This window comes from Solea solea, chromosome 7, assembly GCF_958295425.1.
Source record: "Solea solea chromosome 7, fSolSol10.1, whole genome shotgun sequence".
Classification (NCBI taxonomy): Eukaryota; Metazoa; Chordata; class Actinopteri; order Pleuronectiformes; family Soleidae; genus Solea; species Solea solea.
Genome location: NC_081140.1, coordinates 10763233 through 10780725, shown reverse-complemented (window position 1 = coordinate 10780725; position 17493 = coordinate 10763233). Strand labels below are relative to the sequence as shown.

The following is a 17493-nucleotide window of genomic DNA, read 5'->3' as shown; positions in this document are numbered from 1 at the left end:
GGGCTACATCTGGCTGTGTATTCAGATGAGCCAGGAGAGGCAGAGGGAGGGCAGACAAGGAAGGAAGAAGGAAAGCAGACCAAGGGAAAAGGAGAGAGTCTGAGGCTTCCTCAGACAGCTGGTGATGTGCAGCTGTCTAGGAGGCTGACTTATTCCCTGAAGTCTGCCCTCTGAGGGAGAGGCAAGAGGGAGAAGAAGAGAGGAAGAGGAGGTGAGATAAATAGAAATGGAGATTGAAATGGTGACAGAGGAGAGGGATGAAGGCTGTGAAACAAGAAGGGATTCAGTTGAGGAAAACAATATGGGAAGAAAGCCAAGCAGAGGTAACTAAATGACATGAAGAAACAATGTGAAGGGACATACATCAAATGAAATCAACCATGATGATACCAGATGATAGGAAGGCATTCATTCTTTATTTATTATATTTGTTTCTAGGCTTTCTGATTTTCTTGTTTGTGCGTTCATGTGAACCAGATATCTCAGGTCCACCTTGATGGTATTCACTGGTACAAACCTTTAACTGGATGAAGAAGGAACTGATTAGAGTTTGTTGGTCAAAAGTAAAAAAAACAAACGTTTTTTTGGCCATTTATTCGGTAATTATAACAAATAGGGGTGATAGTGACTATTTATATTGCAGCTTGACTGGATAGTGGAGGTTGAACAGCATAAATTGTCTGTGCTCTTATGGCTTTTACAAATTGAATAATACATCTGTTAATGGCATGGAATCTTAAAAGTGGCTTTTAATTCGATGTCGTAACATCCTTGAAATTCAGCCATTAAATGATCTTTCACCTTGTGATTGCTTTTGAGACTGACTGTTCATCCATCAGCAGTTGACATCATAAATCTCACCACAAGGCCTATTTATAGCCAAGAATCACCTTTGCAAATTGTTTTTACTTAAGAATTTCATCAGGTTTCTAGTCTTACAGGCCAATGTGGACTAAATGTGGAATATGGTCCTCAGTATTTCATCTCTGTACTGTCCGTCTGCTCCGTATGTAAGGTTGCGATTTCTAAGAAACTTGCTGTTTCTTCTGTTAAAAATGGAAAATCGTGTCTCTGTGAAGTCTGATTTTGAGCATAATGCCGCACCGTGTCACCAGGGAAATGTTGTCAGTTTAAGTGACTTTGACTGTGATCAAAGTGAACAATTTATCCTTTCTAGTGCAGAACATAATAGAAGTGAGCGAGGCCAGCGCTGGCTGGAGATCAGTAGCAGATGCTACTAGAGAGCAGGAACAGTATCTGGCTGGCTGGTTGGCAGGCTGGTATAATAATCAGACTGTATTCTGCCCATGTGTTCCCCTCAGACTGAACTAATATAGTTTTTGCTGGGTAATGATACAGAGACGCGAGCTCACATTCCCCGTAATTGATCCTGCTGGCTACCGCCACACACTAACGAGATAAACGAGGAGGAAAACCCTCCAAGCAGCTGGAGGGGGGAGAGAGGTAGAGAGACACAGAGGGAGAAAGAGAGGGAAGAGTGATGGTTTATATAAGCAAATACATGCGTGCGAGTCAAACTAAGGTAAAAGCAGGAGAAAAGCTTCTAATATGAGTATACTGAGATTTTGATCTGTTACTATGATGGTGGCATGCTGCAGGGAGATCAAAGCAGGTAGTGTAAAATGGTTGAAGAGTGCAGGAGCTACTTGAGTATTCACTTTCTTTTTTTTTCTCCTTGCTATTCCAGAGAGAATGAGCAGAGAGAGAGAGAAAGAGAGAGCAGTGCAGACAGAGCAACAGTGCACGGTATCTCTTTCATCTTCGACAAAATCCACAGGGGGATTGGGCTATTGTGAATCTGAAGATAAATATTTCAAAGGGGGTGTTGGGGCTGGGCTCCTTGCCTGGGTTCAGGCTGTGTTTCAGAGAGATGAAACACACCTGCATGGTTTGCAGTCTCCCCTCAAATTAGAGGTTCTGTAGCTGATGACGCAGGTTAATCTGGTCTTAATTTAATGACTGGTTGATAATGACGGATCGTTGTCCTCAAACTCATTTGAACCTGGCATTTTTTTATTAAATAAAATTGTCTTTATCAACCTTTATTCCTCACTTTTAATGTGATTTTCTTTTTAAAATTTATTTACATAGTTTGCATTGTCTAAATTTAACATGACGTTAAAGATGTTGGGCAGATGACAATGAGACGCAGCAAATGACGTGATCAATATGTCTGATGATGTTATTGGGTATTCTGATTCTGCAGAGGACAGATCTAAACCGTTCTCTCTCTCTCTCATTCTCTTTGATGCTTTCCTCTCTTGGATGGCAGGTAAATATTTTTGATATTATAAGGAAAAAAATGTCATCCCTGGTGTTCACAGTGTGGACTAGTACGTGCATATTACGAGAGCCAATTTAGCGGCTCTGCCCTTTGCTTCCAATCAATGACTCTCAGATATACTCTGCTCGTACTGTAGCAAACGAGGAAAAAAGAGAGACAAACCAGCTCAACTCAACAGCTAAACAATGTCGGTTTAGCACAGTGGATGCCGGAAAAAAAGGCCCTGTCTGCATGTATGAATGTGTGTATATGGAGTTGTGATTTCTCTCGTGTGTGTGTGTGTGTGTGTGTTTGTATATGCAAGCAATTGTGCGCAACACCCTCTGTTGTCTGCAGAATTGGAGATGGAAACAGTTGAATATTCATGGTGTCTGTGCCTGGTTTGGGGCTGAGAGATAAGACGTTTATGTTCTGGCAGGCAGAGGGAAAGAGGGAGTGTGTGTGTGTGTGTGTGTGTGTCTGTGTGTGTGAATGGGGGTGGGGGAGAGGCCAATGGGTGCAGGCGAGATATGTCGACATCAGAGGTTTAATGGTTTGAATCTAACTTGGACCAATTAAAAGGCATGCTGCGTGCACCAGGGTGGGCTCCTATTCATTTAGGGGGAAATTGAGGTTGAAATGAGCCATTGTCGGGCCACGTGGACACTATGCATACTGAGCGACAGGCCTGCAGTGACTCTCCAAAACGGTAGATAGAGGACAGAGGAGAGTCTTTGACTGTGGACAAGGAGAGGCAGTGTTCGCTTTGAGAAGCAGAGGAAGGAGGGCGGGAGGAAGGGATGCATACACAGAGATGGGGAGCAAGGGATGGGGACAGATGCATGCAGAGAGATGGAGGGAAAGAGGAGGAAGCGAGGAGAGAATGACAAGAGGCCTGCATGGAAAGAACGAACAAGAAAATGAAGAAATAAAGAAAGAAGAGACAGGCATAGATAATGGGAGAGGAGAGAATACAAGGGAAAAGGGTGCAAAGGGAAAGGGGAGAAGAAAAAAACACTGTGCACTGATATAAGAACAGGAGACAATGAGCCATATATGCATACACCCAGAGCTTTCACAGGGCTGCATAGATGGGAATGCCACGCTTGTTGGTAGAGTAGCTTTTGCCCTCCTGACATCAGCTGGACAGCGCAGTGTGGAAGTGCTGACTAAGTACACACACAAACACACACACACACAAAGACAGAGCAAAAAAGACACAGAAAATGCCTGCCAAGACAGTGTCTGAAAAGTGTACATTGCAGCATATCAAGTGTGTGTGTGTGCGTGTGTGTGCGTGTGTGTGTGTGTGTGTGTCTAATCGTTAAGGAGCTCCAAAATAACAGTTGCCCTCTATCAGATCCCAAACCCAGATATCAAAATGTGTGCTGACAGTCTCTATTTTCAGTGTTTCACAATATCATTTCCACACATCATTTCCTCCTTACAAATGAGAGTGTGTGTGTGTGTGTGTGTACAAATGTGTGTGACTGCTGCTAACAAGCTCTCAGCCAAATAAAACAACTTGACATCCACATCCATATTTGAGTTGTCAGAGGTGATTATGTGACTGTCCAGTCGTGAAACAGATCCACACTGTTGAAAGTGTATCAGTTGTTTCTCCCACTCAACCCCTTTCCCCGCCCGCCCAGTCAGTGTTATTGGACTAAATTGCGAACATCCCTTTGAGGCTCAGAGTCATGATGGCTGTTGAAGGAGTCTACATGCGACCTTTGGTTAATGTCAGACGTCACCCCCGGATGACAACGTGACATGACAGGAATCTTTAGTGACTTTTTTCTCCTTCACAGAGGAATGCAGGGCCTCGTCAAGGATATTTCAGAGCAGCAAGGCCACATTAATTATCCTTGAGAGTGGTCATGATGGATAAAGGGCAGTCATACACAAGCAGCAGTGCAGTGGTTTTTCCATGTCAGCGTGATTATGCGTGTGTGTGTATGTGTGTGTGTGTGTGTGTGTGTGTGTGTGTGTGTGTGTGTGTCACTGCAGGCACATGCAGCAGTTTGAACCTTCACTGTTTCTGAGGTTTTTCCCTCTTTTCAATATGGATCTCTGTCATGAAAACTCACATCTACCAGAAAGGCCCTGCAGTAGCAGAGCTTTTGGGTGGGTGAGTGTGTGTTCGGTCCAAAAAGCGGACTTTCACAAAACAAAATTGCATTAATATTTCAAACCACAGTGTGCAGGAGGAGGATAAAAGGTGACAAAAGATGGAAATGAGATATATATATATATATATATATATATATATATATATATATATATATATATATATATACACAGTATATATATATATATATATATATATATATATATATATATATATATGCTACAATTTAAAAAATCCCTCATGTTTTTATAGCCAAAGAAGCTTAGAATTAAAGAATGATGTTTATAACATACTTTTGTCGTATATGTTTTGTCTTTTTAAAGTGACATTTTCCATCTAGAACTCCATCATTTTTTTTTTTAAATGACTAAACAAAAAAGATATAAAATCTGATTCTGATTAAAAAAGCTGCGAATGTGGCTCCACCTTCCATTTGTTTCTTTTCGTGTCTTTCTCCCTCTGCAAGCACAAATCCTGCATGTAAGACCGCTCACTACTGCCTTGTTTCCTCTTCCCTTAGTTGTTATTGACCTGCTTCCTTAGGTAAATGAGGGCCCGAGGCGAAAGTGTAATCCAGATTAAGTTTCGTACTCATGTACACGCCTCATTGAGTTGTTTCCCATAAAAAACCAACATGGCTACATTGTGAAATACATTATATGTTGCTTGCTGTTGCTTAATATCAAAGCCAAGACGCGTCCGTTGTCGTGCTGCAGGCGATGTCTGTCAGAAGTGTGATATGCAGTTATGTGGGTTATTTCAAGTTGTCATGTTCTGTAGGACGCGTCTTCCCTGGATGCTTAACGGGATAATATGTCTGTTTCTGTTGCTTTGTTTATTGAATTTGTTCAGAATAAAATCAGAAAAAGGGATTTTTTTTTGCATCCATTATCAATGATTTAGATAATAAATAAATAATAAATAATTATTAGCATGACAGAATGACATCAAACATTGCAATAAACCCAATAATTATTCAACTTCTTATTTATCTATGAATTAATAATAATTATTATGTACTATTAGTTGGGACACACGGTGGTGTAGTGGTTAGCACTCTCGCCTTGCAGCGAGAAGACCCGGGTTCGAGCCCCAGTTGGAACAAGGGCCCGTGTGTGCGTGGGTTCTCTCCGGGTTCTCCGGCTTCCTTCCACAGTCCAAAAACATGTAATGTGGGGATTAGGTAAATTGAACACTCTAAATTGACCATAGGAGTGAGTGTGAGAGTGAATGGTTGTTTGTCTCTATCTGTGTGTGGCCCTGCGATGGACTGGCGAACTGTCCAGGGTGTACCCCGCCTATCGCCCGATGTAGCTGAGATTGGCACAGCACCCCCCGCGACCCTCTGGTGGAGGATAAAGCGGTAGATGATGACTGATGTACTATTAGTTTTATGGCTAAATGTAAAATAATATTAGCACAGTTTTCCACTGCAGCCATAGCGTGCTGTGATCTTAACAGGACTGCATGTATGACGACCTTTTCCAAAAGCTTTTAAAAGGGCAGTAATCAGTAACACTATATTCTCTAATCTCATCTTAACTTTTGGTAGCCTCTATATTCACAATGAGAGGATCAACAGATAGATATCGTGTTTTATGGCACTAATAGGCAGATATTTAGTGGAGAGTATTTATCCGTCAGTCTTCTGTTTTTGGTTCATGTTAGTGACCAACGACTGGGTAAAAGAATAATTTAGCCACAAATTAGGTTGTCACTAACCCTAGTTTTCTTTACCTTGTGTTTTTTTGGTCTGTTTTTTTGTCACATTAGAGTCCTGTCTGTTGTTCCAGGTTTCATGTTCTAATTTTCATGTGTTCATGGTTCCTGGGTTTCTGCTCCATGTCGTTTTTTGCAGTTTCTTGTCTTTGTGTTAGTTTGATTTATTAAAGAGTCTGCGTTTGGGCCCTCCATTTTGAGTTACTATTATGCCAGCTCTGAGACAGGACAGCATCTTCACTTAAATACTTCCATTTTTGTCTTTTGTGGACATGGATCTGAAGCATATCTGACATTGTATTGTGTATTGCACAGTGTTGAGGCAATGTTGCCCACTCTGCTGGATTTAATATAAAAGCTATATGTTATATAAATGAGCTAATGTGAATTTCCTTTAGAAAGATGCTCATTGAGGTGGATTAGAGGGTCTTGGCATTAGTTGTCTCCCCAGCAACAAATTAGGTCTTGAAGTCTCGTCTCATTATTCCATTTTTTTTTTTACCCTTAAATCAAATAAATTTGTATTATTACTTGCAGAGTTAAATGAGTGCTTCAGTGTTGTCCCTGCAAGACTGAATGTCCACTAATCTCAGTCTGCAGTCGATACTTATGTAAAGTAGCTGCAGCACAAATCCCTTTTTCTTGTGTTTTCCATGTGTTATATGTGCCTTCAGTGTTCATAGTGTGTGCTTGAATACCAATGTGTGAAGCTGCAGCACACCCAGTTCGTCTGTCTTTATTATACTCGGTGTGTCTATGTTGTAGTGTGCTTTTGCCTGTGCACAGCAACCCAAGGAATCGATTATTGAGGGGGCCTGACAGCTCTGCTTGCCGGATGCAGTAGAATACATGCTGTAGCAAGGGAGCACCATCAGTTGCCCTGACAACACCAGCGTCTGTCAACACCTCCATCTTAATAGTGACAAATTGTACTTATTACATCAGCGTTAATTCCCCCCGATCTCCCGCAGATGAAGATACTTAGCTCCGTGCTGATCAAATTGTGTCAGCATAATTACTGGGAACAGAGCCCTATTAAAAACCAGGGCCTCAGACGCACTGTCCAGACTCATCCACAGGCCTATCACTCAACATGCATCTCTGCGTAGGAAGAAAGAGAGGAGGGGGTGTGGGGGTAGGCAGGGAGATGAGGGGAAGAGGGAGTTAGAATGTTATTCTGAGGCAGCTGTATGCACACTGACGTTTGGTGTCGTCTGTCTATACCTGAAACGTGTTTTGACTGTTGCACTGGTGCAGTGTGGAAAAAAGCTCTTCGTCAGTAAAGGAGAAATAGACAAACGGGAAACTTTTTTAACAACCATGAGTGGGGATGACTGGAAATATGTCTCTAAGGAATCATAATCATTTATTACAGAATGGCAAGTGGCATGAGCGTATAGTATAATAGTATGTAGTATAGCATATATATATATAGAGGACATAGCATATGAGAGCATCAGCCAACTGCACTTCCTCTCAGCAACGAGAAGTATTTTAAAATTTTTCAGCTCATTGTTTATAGTTTTTTTCTCTCTCCTGGTCTTTACTAATATACCGTGTTATGGATGTCAAACACATGGCCCGTGGGCCACAACTAGCCCGCCAGAGGGTCCAATCCGGCCTTCGGGATGAATTTGTGAAATTTTGTAGTATGATTAGGACCTAATCATAGTGTTAAATACTATATTCTTCAGTTCCAGATACCTGTGACTAAATGTTTTGTGCCTTTTGTAGATCCACTGTGATCTGTAAGCTGTAATGTTTAAATGGTAAACTTAGACATAATATTGTTGAAATTGTACTTGTTTTTCTCAAGACATTTCAGGTTGTTAACAAGGTGTTTTGTAAAAAAAAACCACTTCATTAAATGTAAGTTTAAGTTCTTGTTTTTTATAGTTTATCATGGTATTATTTTACCGTTCCAGGTAACCGTACAGTAGGTGGCCTCTGAACTAAAATCAGTATGACACTACTGCCGTAAGTAAATGAGCAACTACTGTATTTCCCATACCACCCTAAAAGAAGACTTTTTGTCAGTTTGTCATCAGTGTGTTTCCAGTTAGTTGTTGTTTTTGGATTCTTGCTCACATTCTCACTTGATGAAATGAATTTTGTCATTATACAGTTCCCATACATGAATATATGTCATTAGAAAGCATTTAAGTTAAGGGTACGAATATCACCCAACTACAATTCTCTTTCTCCTTAGACTAAGAGGAAATCACTATTTGATGAAACAGTTTAATTTATCTTAGATAGCTGTTGGGAAGAGGCACTAGGAAGTCAGATGAAACATGAGCGGGGGGTGGGTGGGGGTGGGGGTGAAAGCTTAAAAAAAACAATTAAAATTTGAATTATCATTAAAAGCTTCAGCCCAGTTTTACAATAACTGCAATTACCATAAGCAGTTTTCACAGTTCTATAGATATGGATTCAGCATTGCGAGTAACTCAGCAGTCTCTCTCTCTCTCTCTCTCTCTCTCTCTCTCTCTCTCTCTCTCTCTCTCTCTCTCTCTCTCTCTCTCTCTCTCTCTCTCTCTCTCTCTCTCTCAGTGTGTTGGTTGTGAATGGAATTCACAAATTAGTGTCGTCTGATGGAAATGTGCTAATTGCTGTTGTTAAGCGGCTGCAATAATTAGGTTATGATGGCAGACTGCTGCACATGTTGCACACACACACATACACATATACACACACCACAGCCGTCCAAAGCCAACATCCGTTTTCAAGTATGGTGGAAATAAAAGGCTAGATTTAATTACTCATTTTACTATCCCATCTGTGAGTGTTATTTACCAGACATGGACTCATACACAGAGCGCAACAGTTCATAACAGTGACTTATGTTTTGTTTTCGAATTACACCACACTGTAACTTATTTAACAAAATATGTTAAATATGTGAAATACCTGATGTAGGAGGAAGTATACGTAGAGTCTGTTGTTAATAAGTTTGAAAAGATCATATGTTTTTCCACCTATGATAATTTGTTCTATTCTTTAGGTATAGGGATAACAAACAATAGCAAACTGAATACAGCTGCATGATGGGTTTTTTTTTAGGTCTTCATAGATTGGCTGTTCTGGGTGATATGGTTTGGATTCCTGGGACAATAATGCGTAAATGTGAAATGATACAAGTCGTTTGCTTAATATGTGTTAAAGCAAGTTTTAATAAGATGTTACATGTCATTTTTTGTCATTTTGTCACTATGACAAAATGTCATAGTGGGATGTCCACTAATCCCTGTGGACTGAAAAGACTGAAGCCATTCTCGAGGATGTTGATTTACAGTGTATTTATGGTAATGACATATATCACACAGCTCGAACAGAATTAGAAATAAGTTATTGGCTAAAAGACATCTGTTAAAAAAACTAAACTCCCCTTGCCCTGGATGTCGAGGAAGAAACTAGGTTCCCTGAATTATGTGAAGTAGGAGAAATTGAGAATGAGAATCCCACGTCTGCATTGTCCTCATTATGCCGAATTAAGTACACCAGTACTGAATAAATGCCTTTTCAAGATCCGGAAATGTTCTGGTGCAGTGATGATGACCGAATGGAATGGCTGTTTAGGTTTAATGACCTTAGGTTTGTCTAAAGCCACTAAAGAATGTCATTTTAATCAATGTAGTAACATTAAGTGGTAAATGAGTAGTTTGCTGGTTACTCAGCTGTGGTCATATCTGCATAGTAAGATGACAAGGACAAATCACAGAGGCACAAGGATTAAGGTTGATGTAATGTGTGCCGGGACTTTCCACTGGCTATAGACTTTTAAATGACCACATAAGCTTTTGCATATGGAGTAATGAATAAACTGCAGTCATATCAAAATGTAATCATGCGGTTTGCCGGCTCATTTGGCATTTGTCTATTTGTCTGCAGACCAACACTGTGTTTCTGTACATCTTTTATTTGCTTATGGAAATGATGGTGAAACACCTTCACCCACATAAAGCCAGTGCATCTACTCACAATGTATGTACCGAGCTGAGGAGTCTCACTATTAGATGTCACTCATTCTTCCAACTGAATTTCTATAATCAGTGTAAAATGGATGTCTGCTCCAGCTTTGATTGCTTAGCTTGCACTGTGTTCCGTCGAAAAATAAATAAACACGTGGAAGCAGGTCAGACATATTGACCTTTTTTTAAAAAATGAACTAGGCTTGTAATTGTTGTCTTCAACACCATTTAACATGCCCAACGACTCCGGGCTTCAGCACAGATGAGTGGATCGCTAACCTCATCAAAGACATCAACAACCCCCAGATTCTTTCACCTTGGAGACACAACTCTCCTGTTCAGCAGTTTTTGTGTGTGATGTGTGCGTGTGTGTCTACAGAGAAGCTCAGCATGCTCCTATTATGATAATGTTAAATTATTCCTCTCTGTGTGGCCTTGTACGTGGTTGCTCTCCAACTGTGACATAAACCTTGTCTTTTTGATTTCATTACTTTCATCATTCTCTTGTATGATGAAAGTAGTATCCTGTGCCTGTCTTTGTCGAAACAGACTCCATAGCTAGTGTAGTGTTGTTATTGGCATCATGCAATGCAGGGCCATCATCCATGAAGAAATTCTTCATTTTTCATTCCATAATGTGACAGTGTTTACAAACCTATATTTGAATATCCAGTTATTATATTAGTTACAGCAAATCCTGATGATAACAAATCTCTATGACCACTGAATTTACAGCAGTGTCGCATTCTGGGGAGAGCGAGAGAGAGGGAGAGAGAGAGAGAGAGAGAACACTCTGAAATAGAGTGGGGCCCATGATTTATTAAGGTGACATCTTTCACTTGTTCAGTTGTTTATTAAATATGAATTGTTCATCTCATGACAGTTGGACATTTTTTGCATGGATTACACTTCACAAATTATTCATGGTAACTGACAGTCCATTTTTAATTTAAATCAGTGGTGGTATAACACTACCAGTCACTGCATTTCACTCTGCCTGCTTTTTTTTTAAATTTGGCATTTATTGTTTGGAAATACCGCTGGAAATAACCTAATACCTAACTGTGTGGCATTTAAGTGTTATTTTAATAGATCAAGTCGAGTGGCGCAGGTGTGTAGCGGTAAAACCAAGCAGTGGGGCAAATAAATGGCAATATGCAGATGGAGATGACAAAAATGAAATTATATTATGACATATATGCATTTTAACAATATAAGGTTATTATTCTTTCAACCTTTTGTCACAATTTAGCAATTCCAGAACCTAAATGCAGACCATCCACAGTGGCAGTTGGTGCACTGAAGATGTTTTAATGAAAACAAAACTGGTCAGAAGAGTGTGAGAAACACAAGGGACCTAAGTCAAAGCAAGAGATAAGAATCAGAAATGGGCAAACTAATAAAAAATGAGGCAAAGCAGCAGGACTAAATACTCACAAAGAGCGGAGGCAATAAGACGCAGATGAAAAAACATGAGAGTGGAGCAGGTAATCACAAAGGCATGAACGTCAACAACTGGACTTTATTATTATAGGATAATGTCTGCGGACTTTGTAACTTATTTATCAGTTCATCAGTTTGATTTCTTTATAAACTTCATGAATTGGTGATTTTCATTTATTTATTCATACTTAATACATATTTGAGGTCTTGAAGCATCCAAGTAAACCATAAGGTGTTTTGATTGAATATGGGAGTTTGAGACTGCAGGATTTCATTGCAGTGTTCTGATACAGCCAAACACTGTTTTAGCATTCAGGACACAGAAGGAGAGACCGAGAGGGGGAGAAAGAGAGAGACCAAGAAGGAGAGAGCGAGAGAGAGGGAGAGAGAAGCAAGAGAGGAAGTAGCACGAGCCAAAGAGGAACACAGAGGTTTTTGAGGCTGTATAAGAGACAGAGTCTCTTAGCATTCCAGCTCTGATGCCAGAACTTTCATTGAACCAAGGATGCCTTCTTCACCAGGGCTTCAATGGCAGCTCTGTCATTTACTTGTATATCTAAAATCTATTCACACAGCAGGTGCATTGAGATAAAGGGATTTTTATAGGTGACTTTTACAGGTGCCAGAGACCATTGGATTCAGTTTGCAATAATCAACATTTTCTTTTTTCTCTGGTAAGTTTCTTGTTGCTAATGGCCACTAATGATAATACATATTTTGAGTTTGTCACATGTAAAAAGAGATACTGGATAACACCTCTCTTCAAATCTAGCACATTGTAGTGATGCAGACCACTTTGTTATGATGAGTATATGAAAATATATTGAACTCCAAGATGATCTGCTCAGTTTGTGTTGTACACCCAGTAACATAAAAAACTCCATTGGTGATATTGCAGAGCATCACACCAATGACCAAAATATGCTTCAAACTATTCTACAAGAACCTTTATTTTAGTATGTCTGACAACACAATTTAACAAGATGCTAAGGCTGACATTCCTTACCAGGTCATTTGTTTTACCAAAAACACCATCAAATCTTCACTGCGTGTCATTTTTGTATCGTGTTCTTGCTCTTCTGTTACTTTCCTGTGGCTTTGGCAGAGGGTGTTCCAGTAGTGACCATTAGCATGTCTTCTATAGATCTTTACAGACTCACTGTGTCTGTATTTACCTTGTGATGTGCAGTGGGTAATATGCTGCAGGTGCAGAGTTGACTACTGTTTGATTTGGTGTATTTTCAATATGTGCATTAATGTGATTGTTATTGCAATGTGGTTATCTACACAGACACTAGTAGATTATCAAGTCATTTCTGAATTTAGTTTTGCAGAATAATGCATGTAGCCATGCAGTCCCCTGGAGGTCTGCAGTTCACTCCTGCAAACTGACCTCAATCAGCTCAGATTAAAGCTGAGGTCGGATGTTTTGCCCCCATTCGCTCTTCCCTGCAGGTAGATGTTTATTTGAGAATGCAACATTCTTTTCCTCTGACTTTTACCATTACAGAAGTCAATGCAGTGTTTCCTCACTAATGTTTTTGTAGTGGTAGATGATAATGTCACTATCTGTGTGTTGTAAAGGCACCATATGCAAAGTATGTGTGTATAAGTGTGTAATCTCTTTATAATAAGTATCATTTGTAGAATAAGTAGCTTACATATGTACTTCAGGCAGGGCCTTGCGTTACATTGTGACACTGCCAGGTGGAACATCCTTCCAGGTGTGTGAAGGCCACTGTGGTTCCCTGACATGTTTGGGAAAGTGCAGGGTCAGTGGAGTTTGTTATAATTTGCAGTTTCACCATTTGATGTCACTTATTCATACACACTCGGCCTTTAAGGCTTATTTACGCTGTACAGTGATTGGATAGGTGATGCATATTGTGCCGATACAGTGTACAGTAAGCTCATGACAGGCAGCTATTTTTTCTTTCTTTTTTTTTTTTAAATTCTAATTTAATGTCTGAAGTGACGCAGAAGAGCTGAGGTGGGACAGAGAAGTTACCACACCAATGTAGAGCATTCATTTATCATCAGTCTATCTCTGCTGACCCGACAAGAAGCAGGTCCCTCCTCACTGTCTGACTCACTGCACTGATAGCCAGTCCCACCTTTCTCTTTAAACAACCAATCTGACTCACCAATATACAAGATTAGTCTTTGTGCTAAACATTTAACCCATTACATTCAGACTGTAATACCAGTGTCATATATTCGGTGTAAACTGTGTGTACTTCAGCTAAGACTAAATACTACACTTGTGCTCCCCCAGTGGACATTTGTTAAATATTAGACAATTAGGGGTTAAGTCCTTGGCTATGACACTTGTAGACGCTAGACGAGCCAGGGATCAAACCTTCCACTCTACCACTGACCCACCACCACCCCCCGTTTCATAATTACACGATTACAAATCTGTGTCCAGATGCACGCTGTTGGTTTTAAGCTGTATTGTATTGATTGAAAGTTGTTGGTTACATGCTAACAATAGTCTAATTGCAGTAAATAAACTGAGTTCTAATATACAAAAAGATCCACACAAGTCAATGCTTTAACACCTAACCATCAAAATGTCCATCTGGACTTTTTTTTGCTTATTTTAACGATAAAAGGGCCAGAAACTGCCCTGTAACTAAGGGCTTTTGTCCATTTTTCCAGAATCACTTTCATATCCTGCAGTTATTTACAATTTACTGCATGTTAAAATAGTGTATTAACAATTTAAAATGAAGAAAAACAAAAAGTTTTATGTAAAAGACAAAACAAACAAAAAATGTTTAAATTTTAAATTTGAACATTATAAAACATATTTAAAATAACATTTGTTTGAGTTTTTGTGTCAATGTCCAAAAACAGGCCAAAAAATGGAAACTATGTACAGGCGTTTTTCCCACTATCTCCTCTCTGGAGACAAAGGCACTGATTCTCCGTCCTGCAATAGTGCAAGTGAAATTACCGTAATAACCACAGGTTGCCTTTGACGTGCAACATCTCAGCTTTCAGAAACTATTGGAATTTTTCTGACAGCACAAACTGTTGCGTAATTAAAATAATGAAAAATGTGCTTTGTGTTAAAGGGTTAAAAGGAATCGAAAGCTTTACAGGTTAATCATTTGCATTTGTTATATAGTGTTAGTATCGTGCACATGAAAACCCAATGATCAGTAACAAGACAATTTTTTTTCAGGCAATTGATTTTGCATGAACAATCAGATTAACAAAAAAAAGAAAAGTTTAACACTCATTCATTCATTCCAGTGACTGAGTTGTCACTTCAGTAAGCGGCTCTCATTTAAATCGCAGCATCTTGCGAGTGTCTGCTGGCAGCAAGGATGCCATGACACTAGCTCATCTGTACGTCGAGTCTTATTTAGCCTGCTGAGAGTGAGAGCCTGCTGTTCATATTAGATTCTGTCTCTGGCAAAGTGGGGATGATTAGATAAAATGTGTTTGGTGGAGTGTAGCACTTTTTCACTTTACAGTAGCCGTGGCTGTGAATGAATAGAAGGAAGATGCTCCACTTTCTGATAATAACCCAGAAATCTCTGTCCAGAGGATTTTTAATGCATTTGGGAACACATTTTAGTGTTTAAGAGGGAATTGTGCATAATATCTTAGGCACTTTACTGATGTTGTGAAAAGGAATTACTCCCAGATGCTGATCTATAATGTAGTGAGTGAGTTCAAGACAAAGCGGAGGAATTAAAGAGGAGCGGGTCGCCTGAAAGAGGATACAATACAGTACAATTGAACACAATGGCTCTCCTTTTGAATACCCTCCCTACTGTAGTATCCCCTCTGCCTACACTTCCTCCTGTCATAACTGAGCTCTGACGTCTTAAAAGGCGTTGCAGGAGCATAAAGGTGCTTGAAGAGAAAATTGCAGCAGCTCACAGCGGCTGGAGTGAAATACCATTTTGTCTCGCTCAAGATGGATTCCACAGTGAGATTTCAGAGGACCAGTACAGAATCAAAATGGAGAAGCCAGAGGGGAGGAGAGAAAAAAGAGAAAGAGGCAGTGTGTATGGAGTGGAGAGCTTCTGAGGAGATGTCTGAGTTTTGTTTTTGCCGCAGCGTGGTCGCCTGTAGCCTTCAGGAATTTATTTTCTTTTCTTCTTTAAAAAAAAAAAAAAAAAAAAAGATGTAGAATTATTTAATGGTAAAACATTTCACATTTTGTCTTTTATGATAATGATAATCACAACTACATGCAGTGAGTAAAAACAGTTAAAGTCCAAAGCCATGCAACAATAAAATGACAGGAAAAATAATCTATTTAAAAATGAACTTCCTTCCACGAGTCATCTCTCATACTGACATGCAAGCGTGGCCAGCGGCTTCCACACTGACACACATGTGCAGAGTACACAGTCACACGCTCGCTCTTCACAGGTCCCACTTTCTGGTTGTCCATCTCACTGCCCTGTATGTTAACCAGTGGAACCCCTTCAGGACATCAAATCTGGGGAATCTGTTGTTGGTTCTATCTAGGTCAATGCTTACAATAGCTGTGTTTTCTCCTCTCTCCTTTCTCTCTCCATGCCCCCCATTTGCTTAACCCCAAGGTTGATTTTATTTTGCAAGTATAAACATAAAAAATCAAATAAGAGCATATTAAGCATGCTTTGCTTCTTTCAAAGCTGTTAGTCTTTGAACTAAAACCCAAGGCTTTAGTTCACGTGAGAGAAACATTATTGCACGGGTAAATTCAATATTATGTTATAGTCCATGCTGTACTCTGTAACAAGATATATAGTTTGGCCTCTATCACAGTTTCATTCAGATTTCATTCAGATGTAAATCAACGTAGCCCTGCAGAGTGTTCACTGGAAATCTTTGATCGGGGGATGATGTTACGTGACCTCAGGGAAGTGGCATCTAATTTGTTAACCCACATAGAAAAGAGAAACCGCTTGTCCATGCATTTTTTATAAGATCTTGACATTTCTGTGTGGAAGGCCATTTTCACCGACAACATGCAGCCTGAACCAGTGTACTGTACATGTGGAATGTAAAGCATAGAACTTTTTTTTAATTTTTTGGTATACTTTGAGAGACCACCTGCTTTCTTTTATCATAAATGTAAAAGAACATACTAAGCTGCTCATGGAAATCACAAGACGAACTCATTGCTTATCTGCTTTAGCTACTCCCACATCACCTCACTTCAATTTACTTTTGGATCATTTGGAATATCCAATAGCCTTCAGATACGCAGCACACTCAAAATGTTCTGTGTGTACACTTCCTCCTCCGCAGAAGATGAATTTGAGTCAAAACCTTCATTTGTTTTCGTATAATTTTGCCTCACTGCTAAAGTTTGCATGTTTTGTTGCCAGTCAAATGACAGGAAACACACAGAGAGAAGTGGACAACTGGGTAGAAACCTCTTCTTAATCACTAATTAAACACTTGAAATCTTAATTTTAAGTATTTTTAATTATTGAATAGGGAGAAATTATTATGTATTTACTCTTTGTTTTTGGACTTTTTAAGAAATGTGCTAAACTGCTGTAATGTTTTCTCTTCATCCTATGACAAGGCCGTGTCATAGCATTCCCACCACCGCACAGTGACGACAATCCTCCTGTAAATTGCTTTTTCGATCAGTTTTGACATCAATCTGCTCCCATGGGAACGTGGGCTTCCATGTGATGGCACAGAGTGAGATTTCATTCCTTATGGATGTTGACAACCCCACTCAGTCTGGTTTGATCTCCAGAATTAACATAATATTACCATTCCTACAGACCTGACTGTGACAGCCAAAGAGGGTTTTTAGATTCCAGATTTGGCACCAAGTCAGTGACAACACAAGAAAATATATTGGTAGTTTGTTTTCCATTATCTGGATGATTTTGTATCACATTATTGCACAGCATTCCTTGAATTATTCGTAATTCAGTCCAAATTTTTTTTTGATATCTGGATAACCTCTATAC

At 39.7% G+C, this 17493-nt stretch overlaps 1 protein-coding gene across 4 annotated transcripts in view; it reads left to right on the top strand.

The window, feature by feature from the left end:
- dscamb (Down syndrome cell adhesion molecule b) overlaps positions 1-17493 on the top strand; it is a 106769-nt gene that overhangs the window by 51572 nt on the left and 37704 nt on the right. The gene's annotated exons all lie outside the window — the stretch shown is intronic.